Source organism: Leopardus geoffroyi, chromosome B4 (genome assembly GCF_018350155.1).
Source record: "Leopardus geoffroyi isolate Oge1 chromosome B4, O.geoffroyi_Oge1_pat1.0, whole genome shotgun sequence".
Classification (NCBI taxonomy): domain Eukaryota; kingdom Metazoa; phylum Chordata; class Mammalia; order Carnivora; family Felidae; genus Leopardus; species Leopardus geoffroyi.
The window spans coordinates 91,618,653-91,645,708 of NC_059341.1; the positions used below are offsets into that span (position 1 = coordinate 91,618,653).

Genomic DNA, 27,056 nt, shown 5'->3' on the forward strand with positions numbered 1-27,056 from the left:
CTGGAAAGCTTGTACTGAAGAGATAAATTATTGCATTTTCCATAGGAAATGGGCTTGTCCTTTATAGTTAGTTCAGTTCTTTCCAACAGTGTCGTTTACCAATTTCCTTGTATTAGAGACATAATTTTGACTGGATTTACTAGGTACATGGCCTAAAAGCCAAATTGCTACCCTTTTATTCTTCTGAGTTGTTAAGTTTTGTTTTAAAGTTCTTTCACTTTTAAAAAGATATCTTATAAATCTGACAGCGTCATGTAAGAGATCTGGAAAAAAATATCTACGGTGTGACTTTCTCATCTGATGTGATTGGAATCAGCAGCTCGTAGGTTGCTCAAGAGTTGACTAACCAAAAGCACGCTAAACCAAAGTCGACTAACCAAAAGTAGATGGAGGGGAGAAACTTGTGTCGGTCTTGTTTTGGTGCGAGATGGACCATTGGCTAATCCAGTGAGTGTATTAGCTGAGTTTTGATTAAGGGCCCTTCTATTATTTCCTTTATTCTCCTTTGTTCCCTCCATCCCCGGAGTTTGAATTAGATTTCGGGTCTGCTATTTTGATGAGCTAATCTGGACTTCCGCTTTTTTTTTTTTTGACATGGAGGAGGTGAGAGGTTAAGGAAGGGGAGAGAAGTGGGACCAAAATTTTCTCCTCGTCTTTAATAGTTGGGAACTCAGGATCTGGATTCAGGTGGCTTGGATTCCAGTTTCGGCCCATCACTTGCTTAACTGTGGATTCGTGAGCAAATTACATGACCTTTTAAAGACCTAGTTTCCTGATCTCTAGAAAGGTGGTGAGAGCGGCACATTTCTCACAGAGTTGTTAGATACATATATTTCTCATACGTAGAGTTGTTGCAAGGATTAAATACGATCATGCATGCAAAGGGCTTAATAAAAGGCGTAGCACATGCAAGTGCTCAATAAATATTAGGCACTGTGATGAATTCCACTGTGTATTTTCATATAGATACCGCCGACAGCCTAGACCCTACTTAACAGCCACCAATAGTTACACACATAGAGTGAGGTGGCAGTCACGTATCCAACCGACCAAGGACCCTCGATGGTATCATCCTGTCTTTAATGTATCTGTGCTGAACATCATCAAGCTTAGGAACTGCTTGCAAATAATACTAAAGCACTTTTTAAAATTATTTATTTATTTTAGTGTTTATTTTTGAAGAGAGAGAGACAGAGAGTGAGCAGGGGAGGGGCAGAGAGAGAGGGAGACACAGAATCTGAAGCAGTCTCCAGGCTCTGAGCTGTCAGCACAGAGCCCAACAGGGGGCTTGAATTCATGAACCACGAGATCATGACCTGAGCTTAACGGACTAAGCCACCCAGACGCCCCAAAAGTAATTTTTAAAAAAATGTTTATTTTTTTTTTTTTGAGGGCGAGACAGAGACAGAGAGAGCGAGCGAGTGTCGGGAGGGGCGGAGAGAGAGGGGTACAGAGGATCTGAAGCAGGTTCCGTGCGGACAGCAGAGAGCCTGAGGCGGGGCTTGAACTCTCAAACTGGAAAATTGTGACCTGAGCTGAGGTCGGACGCTTAACCAACTGAGCCACCCAGGCGCCCCCATATAAAAGTACATTTTAAATCTATTTCCAGTTAAGGGGGAGATTTTATATAGCAGCTTATAAATCTTTCTTCCAATTGTGGAGGTTTGGTGTCATGTGTTGTTCATCAGTTTGAAAGTATTATTCCTTCTGTTTGTCTCCATACGCACATGCAGAGATGTGCTGGTTTCTTGGAACCTCCATAGAATTCCATTAGTCAGTCCTTATGCCAGTTGAAACTAGGCATTTAATAATTGCCTTTCTCAGTTTTTGCCGATGAAGGGAACTCATCACATAACAGAGTTCGTGATGGGAAATACTTGGAAAAAATTTCAGAGGATGGACTGAAAGCTCAAGAAGATGTGAACCTGGTGGATGAAAGGCTCCATCCAGATGTTGCTTAAAGAAGCAACTAGTACTTCCGGAAGAACAGAAAAGCAAGGATGAAATAATAAAGAATAAAGCACTGGGAACAAAGATGCTTGGAGGTGTTTTGTTTTCAGAATATCTTTATGAGAAAGGAAATTAATAACAGAAGGGAAGTATACCCCCAATATGAATTAATGGTTTGTAAAGAGAAAAAAATCCTCTGGAGATACTGAGATTGACCTAAAAATTGAACCGAGGACTAGCTGCTGAAGCTTAATTTTGAGTGGTCGCTAGGAAGTTAATAACAAACCCCAGCTGTTTCGGGGGTTGCTCATTCTCTTTATTTGGTAACAGGGTGTGTGCAGTATGTTTGAAACCTATGCATTTCCGGGACGCCTGGGTGGCTCATTCGGTTAAGTGTGGGACTCTTTCTTAATTTGGGCTCAGGTCATGCTCCCATGGTTGTGAGATTGAGCCCCTCGTCAGGCTCTGCCTTGAGCGTGTAACCTGCTTAAGATTCTCTCTCCCTCTCTCTCTGCCCCTTTCCCTGCTCACGCACACTCTCTTCCTAAAGCAAAAAAATATATAAACTAAAATAAAAATATGCATTTCTGTTCTGTCTCTTCTGAGGGGGCAGTTGTCTTTTGTTAAAGAGCTTGTGATGCCCAGGAAAGTGATGTCATTTCAGCTGTCAGTCAAATGTGGGGATTTTAGATAGGCAACGGGGTTTTTTGTTCTTTCAAGTCTGAAGAAATCTAGAAACTTAAGTGATTATTTGAAGATCCAGAACAGGAAATTAAATCGGAATAAAGCCTGTTACAAACTAGACTGATTAAAACTCTTCAGATTTCTTCTAAAGATCCCAAGCATTAATGCATTGAGGAACCTGGAAATCTGATGTTGAAGTTCAAACATTAGGTTTTCATTTCCATTACTTTTTCCCTCCAGATGTTTGTTACTTTTTTTTTTTTTTAGCTTTTAGCCATTTGTAATTTAACACTTGCTTTGTTTAAACTGAAGTAGAACTTTGATGTTTAGAAAGGAATATCCAATAATGCATATTGCAGATAATTGTAACTTTTTATGGGAGTCAGAGGGAAAGAAATGACTTTGATATAACATCAAGAACTGCTAATGGAGTGTGTGAAGGCAAAACCATTTTCCCTTAGAGACCTTTTGTTATAACATGCGTTAAAAAATGGAGATGTTCCCTCTAAACCAAACATGGTTCTTTGATATATGTTCAGTAATTTAAATATTAATCTTCCAATGCATATAATGTGTTTAAAATTAATAAGCAGTGTTTGCTGAAACGATCTCCTTTGCAATGTTTTCTGATAAACATGGGATACTTTGCAAACTCTCATGGAACTCTTGGGGGGGGCGCGAGAAGTGGCTTAACTTTATTATTATTTTTTTTAACTTTATTTGGTTTTTTAATAGCTGACTGCGAAACTCACTAACACAGCTATTTAAAGTTGCAAGGTTAGGGGCGCCTGGGTGGCTCAGTCGGTTAAGCATCCGACTTCAGCTCAGGTCACGATCTCGCGGTCCGCGAGTTCGAGCCCCACGTCGGGCTCTGGGCTGATGGCTCGGAGCCTGGAGCCTGCTTCCGATTCTGTGTCTCCCTCTCTCTCTGCCCCTCCCCCGTTCATGCTGTGTCTCTCTCTGTCTCAAAAATAAATAAATGTTAAAAAAAATTAAAAAAAAAATAAAGTTGCAAGGTTAAATATGAAAATACTAAGAAATAAATCATACTCTGAAGGCAAGAATTAGATTTGTTCATTCATAGCTTGATTCAAGATCAAACTCCTTTCTTACTTTCGGAATGTTGAAATGCTGGTCTTAATTGTTCCGCTAAATGAGTCCTTAAAAACGAGGCTGATAACCTGCCCTGTTTTGTCATCTGCATGGCCAACTGCTTACCAGATCCTGACTGTTCAGGACTACACAACCATTGACCTCAGGGTCTGCCACCCAGGTATTACTGCCACAATATCACAATAACTATGGGACCTTATCAAACTATCATCAAGGGAGGACATATTTTTGTCCCATTTGTGATTGAGTGGCAAATTATAGACAGGAACTAGTTCAGATAAATGTTCTATTTCCCTGCACAAAATTAGCAGCTCAAGAAGCCCTGTCTAAGACAATTCTACTCTAATTAAATGTCAGGTATTATGGAATTCAAGATGATATGAAATTATATGACGGTAAAGGTATTTAAGACTTTATCCATACCGCCATGCACATAGTTAGCCATGCTTTCCCAAAATTGAGTATTTATGGATGGGAGTAAATTTTTCTAAAATATTAGAAGTTCTCATGATGTATAGAAATAAGTTTATATACATTCTCATGATGTATATAAATATATATAAATAAATGCCACATCCCTCTATCCAAACACACACACACACACACACACACACACACACACACATATTTTTTACTAGGCAACATATGTAAAACTACTCCATATTTCAAGATAATATTTCTGTTCGTTATTTAAAAAAATTTTTTTAACATTTTATTTATTTTTGAGAGACCGAGAGAGACAGAGTGTGAGTGGGGGAGGGGCAGAGAGAGACACACACACAGAATCTGAGGCAGGCTCCAGGCTCTGAGCTGTCAGCACACAGCCTGACAGGGGCCTTGAACTCATAACTGAGAGATCATGACCTGAGCCGAAGTCTGCCGCTTAACCGACTGAGCCACCCACACGCCCTCGTTCTGTTTCTAAGGGTGGAATCTGTTTTTACTTTAAGATTCTTTTTTTAATCCAGGAATTCCTTATTCTAAACTCTTCAATACCTGACACAAATATTTAACCGTTTTTGGCAAAATTTCAATCTGATGGGACTTAATCAAGCCTACTCTGTCTACATTGGAAATAAGGACTTCTGTGTTTTAAGGAGCTGAATACCTTTGGGCAGGTTGCTTAATTTACCCATGCTTTTTCTCTTGTTTAAGTACCTCACAGGAACATTCTATCTGTAACTAATGGCTTTCAAGCATTTTGGGTTGTAAAACACAAGAACCTTTATTGAGACAGCCAGCTCAGTTACCCAGGGACTGATTATTGAGTTTGTAGATGATCCAGCCTCCTGTCCCCTTCTTTGCTTTGTTTTCCCTGCTCCCCCTGCTGCCTGCCCTTTGGCCATTTCACTACTCATTAGCACCTCCACCAGATGGGGGGCAGGGCCAGGAACAGGGGGTCAACTCTGGTAAAAGAGTTGGTGGGAAAGAGGCGGGGAGTCATGGCAGACATAAGGTTTTCTGATTTGACGGATCCAGGCTACCCCATACTCTATCCTCGGGGGTATTCCAATGTAGCAGTTACAGTGAAATTTGTTTTTTCACTCAGTGTTTATTCATTTTTATAATAAATGTGACTTTAGAAGTAAGATAAGATGTCTTTTTAAGGATGCTGTAGGAAGCAAAAGTCTCAGTTTTTCTGTTTCCTCAGTCTTGATGAGCGGCTGCAAAGCAGGCTTGGGTTGGCAGGCCTTTGCCCCCTATTCGAATCTAGAAAAAACGCATTAAATCTACTCTTACGTTAGACTCGGGTTGTGGAATAATAGTTCTTCAAGTTCAGGTAGAGGGAGATGGCTTTATGATGCTTAAAGAGTCCTGTTTGGGTGTGAATAGATCAAGTAGCTAAGCCTAGATGTATGGCCAAGGGAAGCCTTGTGATGGTCTCAACGCATTAACTCAGAAAACGCACTTTGAGTGTCTCTCTGAACGCGGTATCACGCAGGAGGCTGAGCGCGTAAGGTGGACAACGCAGACATGCAAGAAACTGCTCGGACACTGTTTTCTTCACTTGTTTGTTTGCTTCTCTCTTGTTTGGCTGGACCATAAACCCTAGGGTTCCAATGGCAAGACCCTTTGCTTTTGTAATTTTCCATTTGTCGAAGCATTTTGCTAGAGTCTTCTGACAGTCCTGTGGATCAAGCCCTGTGGTAGGTCCTGGGGGTGGTTACTGAGGTCAGCAGCACAGATGGGGGCTGCCTTTGGGGCACTTACAGTCTGGGGAACCAAACAGGAAAATCTGATGCTGGCCCATTAGATTACTACCCCGGGCTTTGGGTGCTGAGAGGCTAAATTAAATTCCAGTTTTCAAGTGTTGTGAGCTCTTTAGAATTCAGCAGTCCTTCCACAGAAATGATTGTGTTGCTTTCCGATCCCAAGAGCACTCCATAGCATTCTTTGAATATAGCTATATATATAATCTATGAATTAATTATACTAGGGGGCCTGGGGTTACATTTTCTCTTTATCACCACGGCAGATATCCAGGCTTACATCAAATGTATGCATACCTATTTGATTAATCAAAGTAGTGAGTCATTTTATCTCATTAGTGTAGGTTTAAAAAGATAGGTACTAAATTGTCAGATATAGGCTCCAGGAAGGAGGGGAAATGGAATCAGAAAGAAAGATCAGAAGGATCAGATAGTTCTGTTGGGCCACTGCTTCAGCATACGTTGCTCTGATTTTTTTCTCTTTGTTCATGCTGGTAATTTATGTTTACCAGATAACTTTAAAGTCACTTGGTGTCAAAGCAATTAATTTATACTCTAAGATTTCTGGGTACTGCTACCCTTTGTATTTAAAAATGAGCCCTTGAAAGTAGAAAGCTTATGTGTATCCTTTTACTCTTAGCACCTAGGACCTAGGAGGAAATTCCGCAAAGCGATTAAGAGCTCAGACCGCCTGCGCCTGCGCTCAGTTATCAGCTTATCAAGGCAAGTGGCTCATTGTCACCAGCTCAGTCTTCTTGTGTGTAAAATAAAGGGTCGTAAGAGTTTCCATTTCGTAGGATGATTTTGTAAGAATTATGTGAGAAGCCATCCAAAAACTGTATTCAGTCTGTGGCAGGTGTTCCCATCGAGTTGTTGTGACGTTAGTGCGGTTGTAGGCCCGCGGCAGGACTTCATAAATGTTTGCTGAATAGAATGACAGTGTTTCTTACTGTGCATAAAACATAGTCTTTGCATTTTTGATTTCCAGTAGGAATGTGGATTTGAATTGCATTCTGTGGCTTTTTTTTTTCTTTTAATCTGATGATGTGTATTTTCAAAGAGGCTACCAAGGGGTTAAAAATAAAAACCATCGGCATCAAAAGCAGTGTTTGTAATAATTTCAAATTCCAGCTTATGCCCTTCTCCTGAAGAAGTAAGCTGTGAGCTGCTATCACCCAGGCTCGATACAGACTCCGGATGCCTTGCCCTATATTAATGTTTCCATTCCCTCACTCCTGGAAATAGCGTTGTGCTTTCCAAAATAGACTCTAGTGCTGTACCTTCAAAGAATTTTCGTCACAGCTTTGGATCATCAGAAAAACAGAAGAAAGCTTTGTTGGCAAAACCTCACAGAATAATTTTCTCAGGTAGTTTCTAATTTTTTCTACAGAAACTTCTTTTAATTGCCTGTTTCCCATTTCCTTTGCTCCCAATTTTTAGTGTTAACATGGAAATAAACAAAAGGGGGAAATCGGTTAATAACTATTTGTCTCTTTGACTTCTTTCAGGGGCATTCTGAAGCACTTAAAAGGACACACAAAGCAGTGGGGTTTACAATTAAGGGTTCATTGGGGGGGCGGGGGGGGCCGGCAAGTGGAAATCTAATACCCTAGGTTTTACATCACTAAAGGGGTAAGGACTTCACAGTCAAAATAACAAAGGTAGCAATGTCACATAACTTAGAAGTTTAAGCATTAACATTACCAATAAAGGAAGTGCAGGTCTGCCAAGTTTCCAGAGGATCCAAATATTTTTGGTCTTGAGGGAGCACCCTATTACAGGAACCACCAAAGCCCAGGGAGGTGAGAGAATTACCCTATGTGGAGGAACAGGGAATCGTAAGATTATAGCTGATACTGTCCTATAAAGTACCGTTTGCTTTGCAGTCTTTTATCACTCACTGTTCCAAAGGATTCTGATGTCAGAGAAGACATAGACCAGTGTGTGTCAGAAGCTGACCCTAGAGTATAGTTTCCTTATTACAGAATCTGTCCCTACATTTTCTTTCCTGCCATTATTCTCTTGAACGGCCCAACTTCAGTGTTCTTTAAATTCCCTAATGGCAATTGACGAAGCATCGCTATCAGCTGATAGATCCGGCATGGAGTTGGAAGGTATGAACTTGACCATCTCTGTGCTCCCTCCAACACCCCCACCCTCACCCCTCCACACATCCCTCACACACACACCCCCACCCCCCGCCTGTTCTCTGGACACCGACATTCCATGGGTAGTACTGTTCTTGACGCTGGGTGTGCGACTTGGGAGTTTATTGGAAAGAATGGAAAGACAATGTGTGAAAATACTGTCCATCCTGGGACATTTTCATTCTCCTGTGCTCTTATTAAATTGTAAATTTCTTGTTTAGGAGTCAGTCAAGTTTGACTTTACATTCTTTATTCCCTTTTCCTGTCTTTGACCCATATATTTCCTATATGTGTTGGATAAAAATGAACTCATTCCCAACCCGAATTCACCCTCTTGGAATTCCTTTCATAGCGATGGGCTAGAGTTTAACAATGTTCTGTGTAGATTTGCCATGTATGGTGTGCTCATTTCCAGGCTGTCAAACCAAGGCGATGGTGGGTCCTAGCTTTCTATTAGTCATTTTCTTCTTCCAGGGGTGGTCTCCTTTTTTGTGATACTAAAATTTATCCATGAATCAGTCAGGCTTAGGATTTTGTGTGTTGCTTTACATCCTGTTTGGACAATTGATGGGGTACACAGAAACCATTTAAACTTTGACATTTTCTAAACAATAAAATGGTAACTTTCACCTAACACATAGTCTTAATCCGCTGGGCCGTTAAATCACTAATCTCAGTGGACATCAACCGGGATCCTGTTCAGACGTTAGCACCTATGAGAACAAAACGGCTCTATTGTCTAACCTGCATTGCGGAAACCTCTTAGGTGTTTCTCAGTCTTCACAGGGAAACTAATTCGTGCCATGTGGACTAAGTACCACATCGTTTCCTGCTATGGTAAAGCAAGGGAGGCTTTTGTGTTCATTACGTACGTTATGGGATTAATAGGATGTTCATTGTACCTAGATTGTAGAGTTTGAGGGCACTTGGCCACACCTGATCTCAGTGTGAAGAATTCCCTTGTGACTGAATTTGGTTTTTGTTATTTTGGTAAAAAAAAGAGTTTTCTGCCCAGGATTATTATAATGCGGTATCTATTCATCATTGCTCTTTCCTATTCTTTTAAGTAATTCTGTTACAAAAAATTTAGTTCCCCACCCCCCATTTGAGAAGCTGACATTTTCTATCCTTAAGGCAAATACAACTTTTAAAATTTGTGTGACAATTTAGGTGTCTTACGTTGAGGCTTTTTTCTTTTTATAAAATGTTTGAGACCGAGAAGACGTTTCTAGTGGTTTACTTACAATCTCAAAGCTACCTTTGGTAGAAAAATCTCTTTATACATGAGAAAAAGCTGTCTAGCGAGATTTCCTGAGTACTCTTGGTGACACGATGCCTGCCTGTGACAAGAAGGTCTTATATTCAACCTAAATTTCTCCTTATACGGTTTTCAGTCCATTTCCTCTTGTGTTGTTCTTAGCGGTGACAGAGAACCTCTGGCATGTCCTTCTTCAAAATAATTCTTCCGACTCGGGGCAGTGTAAAGTGCACACACACTTTGGGTCCTAGCAGATCCGGGTTTGAGTCTGAGCCTCAGCACTGACCAGCCTTCAGCCACTGTTGCCTCTCTGAGTCTAAACGGCTTCTCATGTAAAACACAGCTGATAATCCCTCCCTTGCATTTTAGCTCCAATGTCTAGTTCCTAGTAAATGCTCAAAATACAGTGCCTTGTATCATCTGTGTTAGAACCTGTGAGAATTTAGTAAGTCAGCTTTTTCTTTTCCCTGGTAACATTCCCAGATATTTCTAACTTGGTCCTGTTTTTCTAACCTACTAATCTCAGTTCGAAAGGAGACTTCAGTTGGTGTTGGAGATGCAACACTAGGTTTGCAACGAAGGTCTTATCTGACTTGCTTTCTGACTTAATAAATTTGTGGCTCTATGTCCTTAGGTAAGCCACTTAACATCCTTGAGCTGGTTTGCTCATAGGTAATCTGGGGATGACAATTATATCTTCCGCGGCTTCCTCTCGGGGTTGTCGTGAGGATAACGTAAGGAAGTAATTTGTGGGCCACGACGCACCGTACAGGCATAAGGTGATAGCGGTAAATATAATCGGCAATTAAAATTTAACACTTTCCAATCGGTTGAATGAAATTGCTTATTGTTCATAAAACTTCTCATACTTAGGTCACCGACTTCAGCCTCACCCTTGTCCTACGTAGCAATTATACTCTTGTTCTATTTCTGTTTTCATCTGCTCTTACAGTTGGAAGGCTAAACCAGATAACTCTAAGATGTATGATGACACATATGAAAAGAGTTCCAACATGAAACGATTGAGCTTGTGTGTCGAGAGGGTGAGTCAATAAGGAGTGTCGGGTGAGGTTCAGAGGGGGCCAGGTGATCAAAGGCGTGAATGAAGGGCTGAAATGACACAGGAGAAGTGGATGAGCAGGAAAGATGTCCAAGATGATGGGCATTAGAGGAGAGGGTTATAGACCCGTGTCTCCTAAGGTAGTCACTGCCGAGTTTCAAACAGAAGAATGGCGTGCTCGAAAAATACCTGAATGAGAAGGGAACTTCGGGACACTGGCGATCGCTTCCAGTGGAAGTGACTTGGGACGTTGCAGTGATCCCAAGCGGTAGAGCACAACCCATTTCTGCAGAGATACAATCTAAGGAGGAGGGGTGGTCTGGCAGACTGACCTGTGGGGAGCCGAGGATGTGGTGTTGGAGGAAACCAGCAGGAAAGCCAAGTGCCTCAGCTGTGAGGGCCCGAGCCATGAGGACTGTCTCCAAGTGCTCAAATTGGAGGGTAAGAAAGTAGAGTGGACACAGTAATATTTAAATAGCTATTTATCTGTATTGTCTTTTTTTTTTAAATTTTTTTAACATTTATTCATTTTTGAGAGTGAGAGAGATAGAGCATGAGCAGGGGAGAGGGGCAGAGAGAGAGGGAGACCCAGAATCTGAAGCAGGCTCCAGGCTCTGAGCTGTCAGCCCAGAGCCCGACGCGGGGCTTGAACTCATGGAGTGTGAGATCACGACCTGAGCCGAGGTCAGACGCTTAACCGACTGAGCCACCCAGGCGCCCCTGTATTGCCTTTTCAAAAAAAATCTATTGAATATACAGTTAGCCTTTGTAGAAGCAAGAAGCTTTCCCCCATATTTGTATCATACCAGTTTTTCATTTTGTGACCTCATTTCAGTTTGGTTTCGTTTTGTGTTTAATTATGGTGCTGAAAGTCCTCAAGTTCGGGTGGTAGAGAGTAGGTTTTTGTGAAACATCCCTGTTGATTAGGTTACTTATTTCTATATTCCAGTAAAACCAGCCGCAGTGACCCAGCTGTCCATTTGGGACTTGTCGATGCTGCTTTCCTGGGGCCCTTTCCTCCATGGCTGTCTGTGACCTTAGCCATTGAATCATGTAATCGTTTTTGGCCTCCTAAGTCAATGATTCTGAGTGGGCAGAGTGGTAGTGTGATGTCATGTCTGGGGCATGAGCCTGTACCCTCACCGCACATGGGTCCCCACCCTTCCTGGTCTAGGCAGCTCAATACACAGTGCTTGGCACATAGTGAGCGCTCAATAAATTTAGTTGCTTTTCCTGTCTCTCTCTGGACCTCAGAGAGGAATATCCAAATTTGAGAACACCACCATGGTGTTAGGTTCCCCAAGTAAAATCCATAGTGAAAGCAGAGGCAGATGTGTGGGAATGCACTTCCAGACTCCAGTCAATCTACAAAAGACGATTACACTGGGTTTTACGGCGAGGCTTCCCATGCTCACGAATCATAATAAAATCTCTTACGGGATTAATGACTTTGAACCGAATGCAAAATTGATAAACTATGTGTGATATTGTGACATTTGAAAGTATTCAGTATGAAAAATAGCCAATGGGGGTACATATTTAGAGACACTTTGTGTTCTGCACCAACGTTGTTTGGATTTTATTGACCTCTCTTCTTCCCTGCTAAGAAAGATCAGAAGGATGGCCCTCCACATTGTTTCCAAATTCCTAGATAGGAAAAACGTGAAACTAGAAAGGGACCTTTTGATAACCTTACGCATTTGTATTTTTTTTTAATAAAAAAAGCTTCTTTCTTGCCCTTTCTCTGGGAGAGAGAAAAAATTAGACTCCCTTCCTTTCTCCCTTTCTCCTCTACTCCAAATTCCAGAAAATGAACCTTTCTTTTGAATTCAGATCATCGTAGATTCGTTTGCGGTAGTAGAAATTGTACTGAACAATCCCTTGTATACTTCGCCCATTTCCGCCTTCACCCCCATGGAGATGTTTTGTAAAACTATAGTACAGAATCCCAGCGAGGATTTTGCATGAATACATTCCACCCGTTGCGTTCACATATTCCCTTTTTTATGTGTCCTCACTTGTGTGTGTGTGTGTATGTGTGTGTATTAAGTTCTATACAATTTTACCACCTGTGGAGATTCATGCATGACCGCCTGAGATATTCTCTTCTAAGATTGCACGGTGCTTGAGAGTTTTCAGCACATCCTGTGATGACAGACATGAAGTGTCTTCTCTTCTAAGTACGCAAAAACTGTGTGGCTGTAGGAAGGTGGGGAGTGGAAATCTGGCCGATGGTTCCTGTCTGTGGCTCTTCAGTTACTCTTTCACATTCCCTCATTAGAAAAGGCCGGCTGGCCCAGCCAAAATCATAGGTGGGCTTGGCACACAGCTAACTATTTGCCTGGAGTAACTTATACTTTTGTATTATGTTAAGAGTTCTGCCAATTTCAGAGGCCAGGAAGCAAAGAGTTGGCCTAGTGGTGTAACACACCTGCTTTTCCCAAGGCCACGTACAACAACAGGCTGATTTGAGTATGTGTTTGCCCTCCTGGGATATATTGAAACAGGTCTCCAGAGTCCTCGAGTTGTGGATACATACTTTTCTCCCTCTAGAAATCCATTTCACACGGATTTTGAATGTCCATGAGAACAGATATTCATTGGGGAAATGTGCTGTTAATTGTACTTTGGCTATCTGGCCTGGTCTCCAGGATGAACAGCCATAGAATCCTGTTATCTTGAGACCTGTAAGGATATCCACATTTGAGAATGCCACAATACCATTAGATCGCCCAATTAAAAAAAAAAATTGCAAATGGCTGTCATACACGTACATGCACACACACACACACACACACACACACACACACACCACAAAGTTGTGCTGAAATGCAAACACTGGCACATGGCCCAGCTGCCCCACCAGCTAAGTATCTCAATCTTACGCTCCAGTCTGAGAAAAAACCAGATTTGCAAATAGTTCAACGTGTGACTATTACAATTTGAGAACGACAAAGATCTGTCAACGTTCGACTAGTCACTCCTGGAATCCGAGTGTTTGATGAGATGACCACGTTTAGGATGATGATGGTGTTTGGGCATAACAACCCGTGAACAACAAGCTGTAAGTGTAATCACTATGAATCCTTGTAGAGAACAGGTTTAGTATATTTGCTACTGTTCTATCAAATCCCGAATCCCGATTATACCGTAGCCTATAAAGAAAGCACTTCTCTTCCTCTTTGGGCTAATACTTCTGCTACTTGGGACCAATGCTTTAAAACTTCATGATTTACAAGTGACATTCTTTGTTGGTAACAATTATTTAAATGATTTAAATAATCCAAGCTTGCTTTGAAATCAACTGGAGACATTTTGAGAATCTTGGAAGTTTAGAAAAAAACTGTATATTAAGAAAACTCTGTGGAAGAGTATCAGAAGAGGTTGCTCTTACTTCCATAACATACTTCTCTGGGCCTTGACTTGATCCAAATAAACGTGGTCAGACTGCTGGCGTGCCATGGAAGTGGCAAATGGAAGCCTACAGTTCTGCTTCCTGTGTCCTGTTTTCTGGCACCGAGGCCTTGTCTAAGCTATGCCAAAATAGTGATTTCTTTTTTGTCGATACAGAACTGTTGGTCCGCTTGGTGCTTGATCTGCCCAAGACTTAGTTTAGAGATTATGTGGTTGAATTCTCTCATATTCTGCAGGTAACAAAATGAAGGTTGAGAGCAATGAAATGTCCGGTTCAAGGTCACACAGCCTCATCAGCTAGGACAAGAATCAGGTTTCCTGATGCCCAGTCCATTGCTTTTCCACTTTAGGGAGCAGGTTCCTGTCACCCCACCAGTCTTTCTCGGTTTTCCATTTGTAACATTGGCCTTTCTTCTGATGAACCTCTTCCTTTGGATCCTGTAAGAGCTTCCTGGGGCTGCTGTGAAAAAGTACCTTGAACCTGGGTGTCTTAACACAACAGAAATGTATTCTCTAACAGTTCTGGAAACTGAAGGGCCTGAGATCAAGGTGTTAGCAGGGACACGCTGTCTCTGGAGGCTCAGAGGAGAATCTGTTCCATGCCTTTCCCTTGGCTTCTGGTGTTGCTTGATGCTTCTCGACGTTCCTTGGCTTTGAATGCATCATTCCAGTCTCTACCTCTGTTGTCAGATGATATCTTCCTGTGTGTCTGTATGTCTCCTTTTCTTTAAAAAGGACTCCTGTCCTATTTGATTAGGGCCTATCCTAATGACCTCATCTTAACTTGATTACGTCTGCAAAGACCCTATTTCCAAATAAGGCCATAGACACACAGGGAGTTAGGACTTCAACATTTTGGGGTGGTGGGGGGAAGGGGCACAATTTACCCCATGGCAGCTCTCTTTAGCTCCAAAACTATTTTTAGAACCAGGCAGGTATTTGTAACACACTATGAGAACCTGCAAAGAATTTCATTACATGTAAGGCATCATATCCAACATTGGTAGTTTGTTACAATAACACATTGAAAAGATTTATAGACTGCTTTGGGTGTGATTTTTGGACTAATTCTCTGCTTTGAAACCATTTGTTGGGCTCTGTTTATTTAAAGGAGGGAGTGAATAGACCTGAAAACACCTAATTTTCATTTTCATCTTAGCTTGGAAACCAGTAATTTTTTTTTTTTTTGAGAATTGAAAACTGTATCACAGAACACGAACACTATATTTATCATTTTGATCTTCAGTTATTAGATGCTTGTCTGTGTGCTAAGCCTCCCACCAAGATGAGAAAAAAAACAAAACCCGAACTTAATATTGTTGTACTAATGAAGTCTAGAACCAATGTTTGCTATATGATATTTAATGGTATGTGTCCAGTTTTTAAGTGAAACTCAGAAGGAAAGAAATCCTATTCTCAACTGTATGCATTCCCCTAAATCTCCCAGTTGGATGCAATAATTTGCATTCATAAACAAGCTTCTTGACCTCATTTCCTTTGATCAGCTTGGGAGGAAATGCCCGTATAACTTTAATTTATACCTTTCTTAAAAATATTTTTTAACCAAGCACAGGGAATGGATGCCGTGGCCTTTATTAACTTTTATGTATGTGATTCCAAATATCCCTTTAAAGTAATATCTTTTAGCTTCAAATATACTTCTTCCCATAAGGCTGGTCCCCATTTCCTATAATCTTACAGACCTAGGAGAACAATATTTTCCCTTCTGCCGTTTTGATAATTACGTCCTCTGTGCTCAGTGGTGGCCTATTAACTAACATGAATACCGTAGTCTTACAAAATAGCCTCAAATTTCCATATATTGGAACTGTGAGAATTTTCTGTAATGGTGCTTTCGCAATAATGATGGAGGTGCAGGTATTTCCTGAGGATTAATGACCAGCTGGGAGGAACCGGTGGCCCTTGGCTCTGCCTCCCGGCCAGCCATTAATTCCAAGGAAATGTCTTTTGCTAAGGTCGTTATTGCTGTTACGAGCTTAAAATGGAAAAACATAATAGGCGTATGAGTTGTTTTTATGGGTTGATGCCGTTTCCAATGGTATGTACTAATTCGAGAAAATAAATGTGTGTCCACGCAATAGCAAGTCAGATTGTTGGAATCATCCCTCAGTATTCCATATGTTTTGTGACTGACTTTATAGCTCTCTACCTTTACCACAGAGAAAATGAAAGAAAGAAAGAGCATCTGACTCAAGTAATTCTTACCTTGGTCCAAGGCTTGAAAGTGTTGCATGCAGTGACCTATTCGGAAACACCAGTTTCTTTTATCAACCTCAAATAATATTCGTGTTTAATGTGTGTTGTGAAGTGAAAAAAAGGAATTTGTTTTCCATGTTTGTGATACTGCTTTTTCTTTTTTTTTTTTTTTTAATTTATTTATTCAACGTTTATTTATTTTTGGGACAGAGAGAGACAGAGCATGAACGGGGGAGGGGCAGAGAGAGAGGGAGACACAGAATCGGAAACAGGCTCCAGGCTCTGAGCCGTCAGCCCAGAGCCTGACTCGGGGCTCGAACTCACAGACCGCGAGATCGTGACCTGGGTGAAGTCGGACGCCTAACCGACTGCGCCACCCAGGCGCCCCGGTACTGCTTTTTCTGGTAGAATAAGGTGCTGCAGCCCTGTAACCCTGTAATAATTTTTTTCTGTGCTTCTTTGGTTTTTCCCTGTCACTTGTTTGACAGGCAGCCTTATGTTTATGCTTTTCCACGCTGAATCCATGATTCAGTTCATCAATTAGCAATTGAGCACCACGCAGCTTAATCATTCAACATTTCGGGGGAGTACATGTATTAAATGCTGCAATAATGGGAGACCCTTTGACACAAAACACACATGCACACAGAACCCCCAGGAATGAAGCCAGAGTATCAGAGTGTTGCCCATTATGCTCCTTTCTGATTCTTGTAACAAGAGAGTCCTTTTGCATTTTGGCTTCCCATCTTAATCAACCGGCCTGTTCCATTATTTTTTATCTAAATTACTAACGAAGTTAATCTAGAAACATTCTTAGAAGTCATAAAAGGGAAATCTTGACAGTCCTGGAATATCGCCACGCTTGACTTTGTGGAGAGACATGTGGACTGTGTCACCCAGGCATGGCGCCCGTGGACCTTTTGTATCTATAATACCAGTTAGTGACTCCGTGTTTATCAAGCTGCAGGTAGAGGCCATGGTTGGTGGAGGATTTGAAACGTTACAGGACACAGATCTGTACTTAAAGGAATCAAGCTAAGAAATCTCATCCTGTCTGGCCCTCAAATTCTTAATCTCCCTTGTTTCCTTCTTCATCATATTCTCCTACAGCCTCCAGGTAGGGGTTCACATTGTTGAACTCATTTGCAGCCAGATTTCTTTTCTTTTTTTCTTTTTTTTTTTTTTTAATTTTTTTTTTTTTTCAACGTTTATTTTTGGGACAGAGAGAGACAGAGCATGAACGGGGGAGGGGCAGAGAGCGAGGGAGACACAGAATCGGAAACAGGCTCCAGGCTCTGAGCCGTCAGCCCAGAGCCTGATGCGGGGCTCGAACTCACGGACCGCGAGATCGTGACCTTGCAGCCAGATTTCTTGAGCCTGCTTTGCAAAGGTCTTCAAGTGTCCCCAGCCTGCTTCTCCGTTCCCTCTCCTCGGTTGACATCCATGAAAAGCTGAGATGCCGCTTTGCCTCTCAGGCCCACCCCTCTGCTTTCTTTCCCTGTCGTTGCAGGTGCTGGGCTTCTCCCAGTTCTTCTAGAGCAACCGTCCAGTAGAACTTCCTGTGATGATGGAAATGTTCTGTACTTATGGCATCCAGTAAGGTAGCCACTAGCCACGTGCGGCTATTTGAACACTTGAAGTGTGGCTGGTGCGTGAGGAACTGAATATTTGGGTTTATTTCACCTGAATGAATTTGAACTTGAATAGCTGACTGTGGCTAGTGGCTACTGTATAGGATAGCAGTCACCTTTGGTTCCATGATGTCTCTGCCTTCCCTCCATGCCTATCCTTTTTACCTTTAGAATTTTTTTTTAACGTTTTTTTTTTTTATTTTTATTTTTTTATTTTTGAGACAGAGAGAAACAGAGCATGAACGGGGAGGGGCAGAGAGAGAGGAGACACAGAATCGGAAGCAGGCTCCAGGCTCTGAGCCATCAGCCCAGAGCCCGACGTGGGGCTCGAACTCACGGACCGTGAGATCGTGACCTGAGCTGAAGTCAGATGCTTAACTGACTGAGCCACCCAGGCGCCCCTCCTTTTTACCTTTATAGTACTTTCTCTCGATTTCATTTTAACTCCCACTTGCCCCTGGAGGAGACCTTAATGCCCTTCAACTCAAGTTTTGCCACATTCTGCCTTTGGTCTCTTGCCTAGTAGTACAAAAATCAAATAGCTATGACACGCAAGCCACTATGCTTGGACCTGGAAGAAGTTCAGAGAGAAAGAAAACCTATTCGTTGTCCTCAAAGAGCTTACAGAATAGAAAGAACCGGGGTTTTCTGGGTGATAGTGAGCAGAGGATTCATGGTTCAGCAATAGCCCTGACTAAGTCCTATGGGGACTTTCCTGAGTTTATGTCTTTGAGATGGGAGGTATTGCAAAAACATATCTGATTTTATTTCTCGAGGGGTTGACTTTCAAACCGTTGTTTTTAAGTTTATTTCTGAGAGAGAAAGAGAGTGAGCGTGTGCGTGCACACCCACGGGGGAGAGAGGTGGGGCAGAGAGAGAATCCCAAGTGGGCTCCACCCTCAGCGTGGAGCCCAACTCGGGGCTAGATCTCATGACCCTGGGATCATGACGTGATACGAAATCGAGAGTCGGAGCTTAACCAACTGAGATCCAGGCACCCCAACTTTCAAATCATTTCTAAATAAGGTGCTTCATATAGTATAAAACTATTATCTCTTAAAATGCCACACTAGTGCCCCATAATTAAGATGATCGTATGTCATGTTTTTTTCAGGACAGTCCCAGTTTATGCCTGTGTTTCAGTGTAATTACCAATAGCATCCTCTTTTGCTTTCCAAAGTGCCCCATTTGGGGAAGATAAATGCTATGGTCACCTTCCCTACATTCGGCCTTAAGTTCCCACATGCACACCTTGTACTTACCCCAATCTTGTTAAATTTGTGTTCCTTGGCCACTTCCAGATTATTGTTTCAGGTCATTTCTGTATCAGATCATTCTTCTGTTCATAAACCGTCAGGGGCTCCTCATTAGTGACTGAATAAATTATAAATTTTCCAGGTTCCATAGATAAGACTGTTAGGCTCTCTGTTTACCATTTTCTTCACATACATGTAGCCAAGCAGGTCAATTTCCTATTCCGTCAATAGGACATTTTCTCACCTTGACTTTTCCCTGGAATTTCTTTCTCCCGCGTTCAATGCATAAAATCTTCTTTAACCTTCAAAGTCCAGTTTTGACACCAGTTTTGTTTTTGTTTTGTTTTGTTTTGTTTTGTTTTGTTTTGTTTTGAAATAGCTCCCGACTCCCTTAGTCAGATGCAGGCTGTCTCACCCCTGGAACGTGAGCACATGTTATCAACGCCTTGCTTATAGCAGTATTCATTGTCTCTCGTACTGATAGTTTTTGACCATTTTTTTTTATCTTTGTTTATCAGTTTTGTAAACTCTTTGAGCATATTCTTCAAAGCTGAGGACAGTAGTAGACAGTAGCTGCTTAATATACATTTGTTGAATGAAGGGAAAAAAAAGGTGTAGTTACGTTACTTAGGTCATTCCCACAAGATGATGTCTTAAAGCAGTAATTGCAAGCTTTTTTTTTATTTTAAAGTATTTACACAGTATTATGTCATTAATTACTGTACCCTGAAGAAATGCTGTTGCTGCTAATCTCTTGGATCCAATACTTGGAGACATAAATATAAGTGACATGAGCTCTGCTACTGCATTCAGTGAGATTACAAAATACAAAGTACACTTAGAAGTAGATGCTGGAAAAATAACTTCAACGATAGCAAATGTAGAAAGTCTTGCTAGGGTTACTTCAGGGACAGGGTGCCTGGCTGGCTCAATCTGTACAGCACGCGACTCTTGATCTTGGGGTTGTAAGTTCAAGCCGCATGGTGGATGTAGAGATTACCTAAAAATAAAAGTAAAATCTTTTAGAAAAGTCGGGGGGGGGGATTACTTCAGGACACAGTCTAAGGGGAAGCTGCCAAGCTGGTATTGATAACATGGCGGCACGTTCTTTCCACAATTGGAAAGAATGGTGTCTATTATGGGGAATTTTCCTCCAAATAAAAACCAAAAAACAATGCGTTAGTGATTGATTTCTTTTTTTTAGTTTTTAAACAAAGACTTTATAATAATAGTTTCAGCTTCACAGCAAAATTAAGAAGAAGGTGCAGAGATTTCCCGTATATTTCCTTCCTCACACATGCATAGCCTCCCCCGTTATCAAAGCCTCCACCAAGAGTGATTGATTTTTTTTTTTAAAGATCATTTAGAGAAACGGCCCTTGCTGATTGGGATGGACAAAGCAGAGTTCCTTGTGGCAAAACTTGTATGTGAATGTTATTTTCTTATTTTTTAGTCATCTTTTAATATATGTTGGTCACTGCGGAAGACTGAGTCCAGAAAATAAATTCGTTTTCTTTTTCTAAATATTGGCATTGGTGGTTTCATCTCTTTTCAGGTTATGTCAACTTTTCCTAAATTGGTAACAACCTAGATGCTTCATATGTTCATTTAAACACCGTGTATTTCTGTAGTAAACGAAATGACAAACTCTTTTTTTTTTTATTTTTTTTTTCAACGTTTATTTATTTTTAGGACAGAGAGAGACAGAGCATGAATGGGGGAGGGGCAGAGAGAGAGGGAGACACAGAATTGGAAACAGCCCAGAGCCCGACACGGGGCTCGAACTCACGGACTGCGAGATCGTGACCTGGCTGAAGTCGGACGCTTAACCGACTGCGCCACCCAGGCGCCCCAATGACAAACTCTTAAGAGCAAATTCAGTAAAGGAATATTGCAGCTACTTTCTGAATAGACTGTATGTTATATATTTTTGAAAAAATCGATTTATGCATGGACATGTTACTAATTTCACAGTATGACTTTAGCATCTAAAGGCCGGTAGCAAAAGAATAAGCATTGGATATGTTTATTTTTCTCAGAATCTTGTAACAAACCTATCAACACACACACACACACACACACACACACACACACACACACACCACAACCTCAAACAACAGAAAATGACCCTTTCCTACCTCCTTCTCTCCCTGCTTCCCACCACGACTACTAATAGGCTTAAATATTTTAAGTACTTTTACATTTTTATATTACACAGGAATTGGGGAAAAACTCAGTATCTCTGAAAGTAGATTTAAAATCCTGCTTTTGAACAATTTATCTGCTCGGCTGTACAAAACGGAAGCCAGTTGCTAAGAGTCTCTTGTCCTCCCAACATTTACCAAGTGGGAAGCGTCAAGGACCGCAGGCATGCCCCCACTGAGAGAAAAACCCAAGAAGAGGAATGGGTGGAGAGCCCCAAGTGGAGAAGCAGGACTCACGTCTTCGTTGCCTAACTGTGCGGCTCAGGAGAGGGAGCCCGGCTGCCGATAACGATATGGGGCCCCTGGTGGTGGTAATTGAAGCCGTGGCTGTGGATAAAGATCTCGAGAGAATGTGGAAAAAGAAAAGTGATGCAGCAAGTGGAGAAGAAAGGGAATCTGGGGACCACTGCATGCAAAGGAGATAACCCAGGTCCTCAGCTAAGAGTGACGGCGTGTGGACCAGTGGGCATCCCGGCACGCTTCCCCCGGCATCCCACCAGACACAGAACCTTGTATGGTTCCCTCGCCCCTCTTCACCCACGCTCAGCTCATGATAACCAGCGTGCTTGTCGCTCCCCGTTAGCTCACTGGACTAAAAGCTCACCATGGAGGCAGACTGTGGACAGCAGTGAACCCTAAATCCTGGTGATGCTATCAACACCTTAAAGAAAACAGGGGAATGAAACCGAGGAGAAGCCTTTGGCAGCCGGATCAGGAACTCGTATCTATGACATCTCCTTTTTCCATCTGGAAAGTTGAGATTTTATTGTACAATGCGCTTTGCAGAAGGGAGCATTTCTGTTGCTTTCCCGAAACTGTTGAGCAAAGTAGGGCGCAAGTGTGAGTCCTGGTCCCAGCAATCGACCGCACCTTCCCTTCTGAGGCAGGAAGTGCACGTTTGTAAAGAAGAGTGCGATGTCCCCACTGTGTTTAAACGCATGGCCTTGCCATCAAGAACTATTGTATTTCAAAGACCAAAAGGAAAAAAACAAGACGATGTCCTTTGTGTGGGTCAGATGATGAGAAATTGAGTTGTAATTTGGGATTCATTCGCAAGAAAAGATCTGGAAGGTTTTCACACGAATAGGACGGTAGGAGTCAGGAGCACCAGGCTCTGTGCCCAGTTCAGTCTTTCTGACCTGCTGGAGGACTTTGTCTTCAGGCTACAGTAATTGCAACTCTCGCTTCAAGCAGTGGGAGCTTTTCAGACCTTTTCAAGGGTGAAGCATTTCTGGGTAAGCCGGTGACTCCGCACAGGATTTGCACTTGCGCCCGATTTGGGCCAAGCAGTTTTAATAACCCAACAACAACAAACTGCTCTATTCTCTAAAGGTAATCGCAAAACAAAACTTCAACTTCTCCAGATGGAAAATGGAATATGCAAAAACACCGAAGGAAGCATATTGTTTCCTGTGTTGTGACTCTGCAGCCTTAGAACAGTTGTATGAGTTGTACGTGTGTGCAGTAAACATTTATGACCATATTTAGGTCCAAGTGGCATGTGGGATTTTGTGTTAGTAGTTGCTGATGAGTACCACAACGAGGAATCCTTTATGTCTACGGTCTCCATAGTAACTAAGTAGGACTCATTTCCATTGTGCTTACTAGCTTCCAACCTTCTGGCCATGCTTCGACTCCGTGGGCTCCAGGAATCCTAATTCATATAACACCCTGGAGAGGTGGGTAAGTGCTTTTCAGAAAAGCAAACTTAAGCATTTTAAGAGATTTGAAGAATGCCTGCCACATAGCAGCCGAGATGATCATGTTTGACTCACCTGTTAATTTAATTGAACAGTATTATAAAGACAAAATGGCACAGTCAGAAATGGAATTATGATTATTAGGAAAGTAATAGCATTTTCGTGCACCTCTTTGAAACCTTCTATTCTGTTACTGGCTCCATTGTTGGCTACGTTGTAGGTAGCACACGTTCACCTTGCCTTCAGCAGAGATGGCTAGATTTGCTATTAACGTTCATGAGTTTTTAATACAGGGAAATATTTAGCATACTGGAAAAATGACCTAACCTTATGACAGTAACGTTAGTATTGTAACATTATTATATCCTCTTTTTCCCTAGGACACACTACAAATGATTCTGTAGTGTTTACATTGAACAAACCTAGCGGATTTTCCTTTAGCTTCCATGTCTAATGGTCACTTGAACACCAGCGTAAAATTGTCAGTGGCTTCTATTTCTTGGTTTACTTAACTGCAGTTATAAATATCGTGATCCAGTTTTAGTCACATTGGCTCTTTTGCACGTTAGTATGTTTTTGTTTGATTTCACAAGGGTGAACTTATTATCTTACATGTTTGTAGCTAGATATGAAAACACTCTATAATATTTAATTTTTTTTTTTCAACGTTTATTTATTTTTGGGACAGAGAGAGACAGAGCATGAACGGGGGAGGGGCAGAGAGAGAGGGAGACACAGAATCGGAAACAGGCTCCAGGCTCTGAGCCCTCAGCCCAGAGCCTGACGCGGGGCTCGAACTCACGGACCGCGAGATCGTGACCTGGCTGAAGTCAGGCTGATGCTTAACCGACTGCGCCACCCAGGCGCCCCGAAAACACTCTATAATATTTAAATCTACATGCCTTAAAAAGATCACACTTGTTGTTTTAAAATAATTAGTATATTAAAGTTAAACCTAAATTAATCTTCAGACTTCTAGAGTTTTCACATTTTTTTAATGTTTATTTCTGAGAGAGAGAGAGAGAGAGAGAGAGAGAGAGGAAGCGAGCATGAGCGGGGGAGGGCCAGAGAGAGAGGGAGACACAGCATCCAAAGCAGGCTCCAGGCTCTGAGCTGTCAGCACAGAGCCTGATGTGGGGCTCGAACTTGTGAACTACGAGATCATGACCTGAGCCGAAGTCAGATGCCCAACTGACTGAGCCACCCAGGTTCCCCGGGAGTTTTCACATTTGAATGAAGTCTAATTATGGCGTGCACTACAGTGGCATTTTTCCACTTCTCTCTTGCCAAGACGGGAAGACATTTGTTCTAAGCCTCTGTGACTTCGTCTATTTTTTGCTAATATTTAAGCTACAGTTACTAAAATGATGGAGAATCAAAACTCCAGGGACCACACCAAATATATAAGTCCTCTGTGTCCAAGGAAGATAGGCTTCTATATTGGAGAGAGAAAAAGTTTACAAATGTAGGAGAAAGGATGGAAACTAAGGAGACATATAGATTCACTCACTGGCTAACGGTTATCATGTCTGTACTAATGCTAGGTAGGTGCTATGCTAGATACTGATATACACTGGTGAGCAGTTCAAAGTCCCTGCTCCCACAGATCTTGCATTCTAGAGAGGTATTATGAACAACGTTCTAGTTACTCAAAAATAAAGATGATAATTCCCAACGGTGGTAAGAGTTTTGAACAAAAGTGAACCAAGTTTGGGGCGCCTGGGTGGCTCAGTCGGTTAAGCGTCCGACTTCAGCCCAGGTCACGATCTCGCGGTCCGTGAGTTCGAGCCCCGAGTTGGGCTCTGTGCTGATGGCTCAGAGCCTGGAGCCTGCTTCCGATTCTGTCTCCCTCTCTCTCTGCCCCTCCCCCGTTCATGCTCTGTCTCTCTGTCTCAAAAATAAATAAACATTAAAAAAAATTAAAAAAAAAAAAAAACCAAAAGTGAACCAAGTTAATGCAATGGAGAATATTGGAGTAGGGGAGGCTGCGTTAGATCGGACAGTCTGGATAGGCATCACAGAGGAGCTGCTGTGTGAAGTTAGAGTCCGGAATGACAAGAAGGAGCCAGCTTTGCAGCTGGTCGATCTGTTGGCCAGCATTAACAGCAGATGGGAGGAGGGAGTTAGGAGAGGCTCACTGAGCATTCGACTTTATTTTTATCCCCTGGGTTATGAAAAACGTGAGTAGGCAGAACACCCAAGGATGCATTGCTAGTATCATGAGAGGCAAGTTAAAGGCGAGAAGGTGCATGATATCTATTCTTGTGATACCTGGGTGACTATTTGTAAGCTTCAAAGTGAAATGAATGTTACTTCTCCCACCTTAGCCCACCTTCTAATCTTCAGCACAGATTTCAAGAAGCGATCAAAGATGTCATTGATGAAACTAGTCGTTCTTCTTTTTAGCAGTGCTAACTTAGGGGGAAAATCACATAGCTGAGATGGGGCCAACGACGTGTATCGACACTGCTTGGCATTGTGCCCCCCTGACCCATCTGAGTCCGATTGTTTGTTCTGTTGTGGCTTTCTCCATAGAAATGGTAGGGATGGAGGAGGGGATATCAGTTCTGGTTTCCCGATTTCTAAACACTGCAGAACATAATAGAGGATAAATCAGAATTTCTGAGGAACGAGGTAGACGTAGGTGCATGAGAGTCCTTAGCTGTGGGTGAAATTACTGTCTCGTGTAATAACTAAACACGGTGACGTTGTGAGTTGAGGGCACGCTCTCGTTAACTGGTGCTCCTGAAGGGAGTTAATACCACAAACCATGGGGAGCAGCCACTTGTCCTGATTTTATAGTGAGCAGAAGCGTAACCCCCCGAGACACGGAATTCTTTTCTAACTTTTGCTCTGTCGAGCCCATCTTTGCTTTTGGACACAAAGGCAGCACGAAAATCTGAAGACCTTCGCAGGGAGGGGAACCTGTAGGAACTTAATCCGTTATGGGGAGAGCCAGGAACCCGCACACTTGGAATGGTATCTGAGCAAGAGAGGCGTCGGAATTGGCTGCCCAGTTCTCCCTCAGCGAGTGTTTATTATGTTTAGGCTACGGAACTAATTACTGTGAAAGGACACAAAGGAAAGAGAAAACCAAAACCTTCTCCTCAGGATCCTGACAAATCGGCTGGACTGAGCACACAGGAATCAACTAAAGAGCACTTCTGCCAAGTTCTAATTGTGTAAAAGTGGAGGATGTGAGTCTGGTGGAGCACACAGAGTTGAGGCGTGTGTAATTAGTCAGGACTGTAAGGCTGCCTGTGGGAGAAGAGTTTTGGGTGGAGTTTGCAAAGACGTGAGGAAGGATTTGTATTCGTAAACATAAACCTTGTCGTCTGAACAAGACTGAAAGCAGCTGGAGGGCAAGGACATAGCTTCTCTTTCTGACACATTCCCTGAAGTCCCCGTGACCCTTAGCGGTATTTACCAAGAGCCTGAATGACGGGCCTTGGGCGCCATGTTGCTGGACTGAGGAAAGGTTGGCTTTCCACTCTGCCACCAGCCACGGTACAGAATGGAAACAGATGTCATAGGCACCTGTCGACCTGTCCCTTTGTCTCGTGGTGTCCTCTCCCTTTTGAGCTGCTTCTCCCTCAAACGTTGCTCACAAAAGGATCCTTGCATCTGAGAGGGAAGAAATATCCAGTAACCTCCCGCAGCTGGCCTCAGTGAAAAGGGAGAATCTGTCGAATGCCACGGCCAATGTAAGGATCTCTTGTGACAGTAAAATCTCAGGAGAAAACTAGTAGTTAAATTGCTAAATTCTTTGTGCCTGAAGCTTTTTTCACTTACCGTGCAGATAAGTGCCTGATCTTGCGGTATCCTGTTTCTGATGTCTTTGTTCTGGCTTCATTTTCTTCCCCAAGAAGCCATTTTCATTTGTTCTTAGAGTTTAGAATATGTCAAAGAGCTTCTCTAAGCAGTGGGTGGTTTTACAGAGCACACGGAGAATGAAAACTAAATGTCATCCTGGAAGCAGTCCACTATGATCAGGGAGGAGTCGGATTACTTTCCAGTCTTGGCTGCATTTGAACATGAAACAGGAAAGAGAGAACTGAGGCAATGAGTCACTTCATTTGGGCCCAAGACACCATTTACCTTGAATGTGGAGAAAAATTGAAGAGTTTCTTTGCTATTTTCTCCATGGGTCTTGTCCAATTCAGTACATCTTAAATAGTGGTTTATGGAATGGTGAGATATGAAAGAAAAACG

General features: G+C 42.2%; 1 protein-coding gene and 1 long non-coding RNA gene across 3 annotated transcripts in view; both read left to right on the forward strand.

The window, feature by feature from the left end:
• The window catches only part of HMGA2 (high mobility group AT-hook 2), a 139,946-nt gene that overhangs the window by 17,722 nt on the left and 95,168 nt on the right, over window positions 1-27,056 (forward strand). The window lies entirely within an intron of this gene.
• Window positions 2,475-20,287, forward strand: LOC123591908. The gene is made up of 2 exons (XR_006709494.1): window positions 2,475-3,411; window positions 3,651-20,287. It is a non-coding gene; the product is annotated as an uncharacterized LOC123591908 (long non-coding RNA).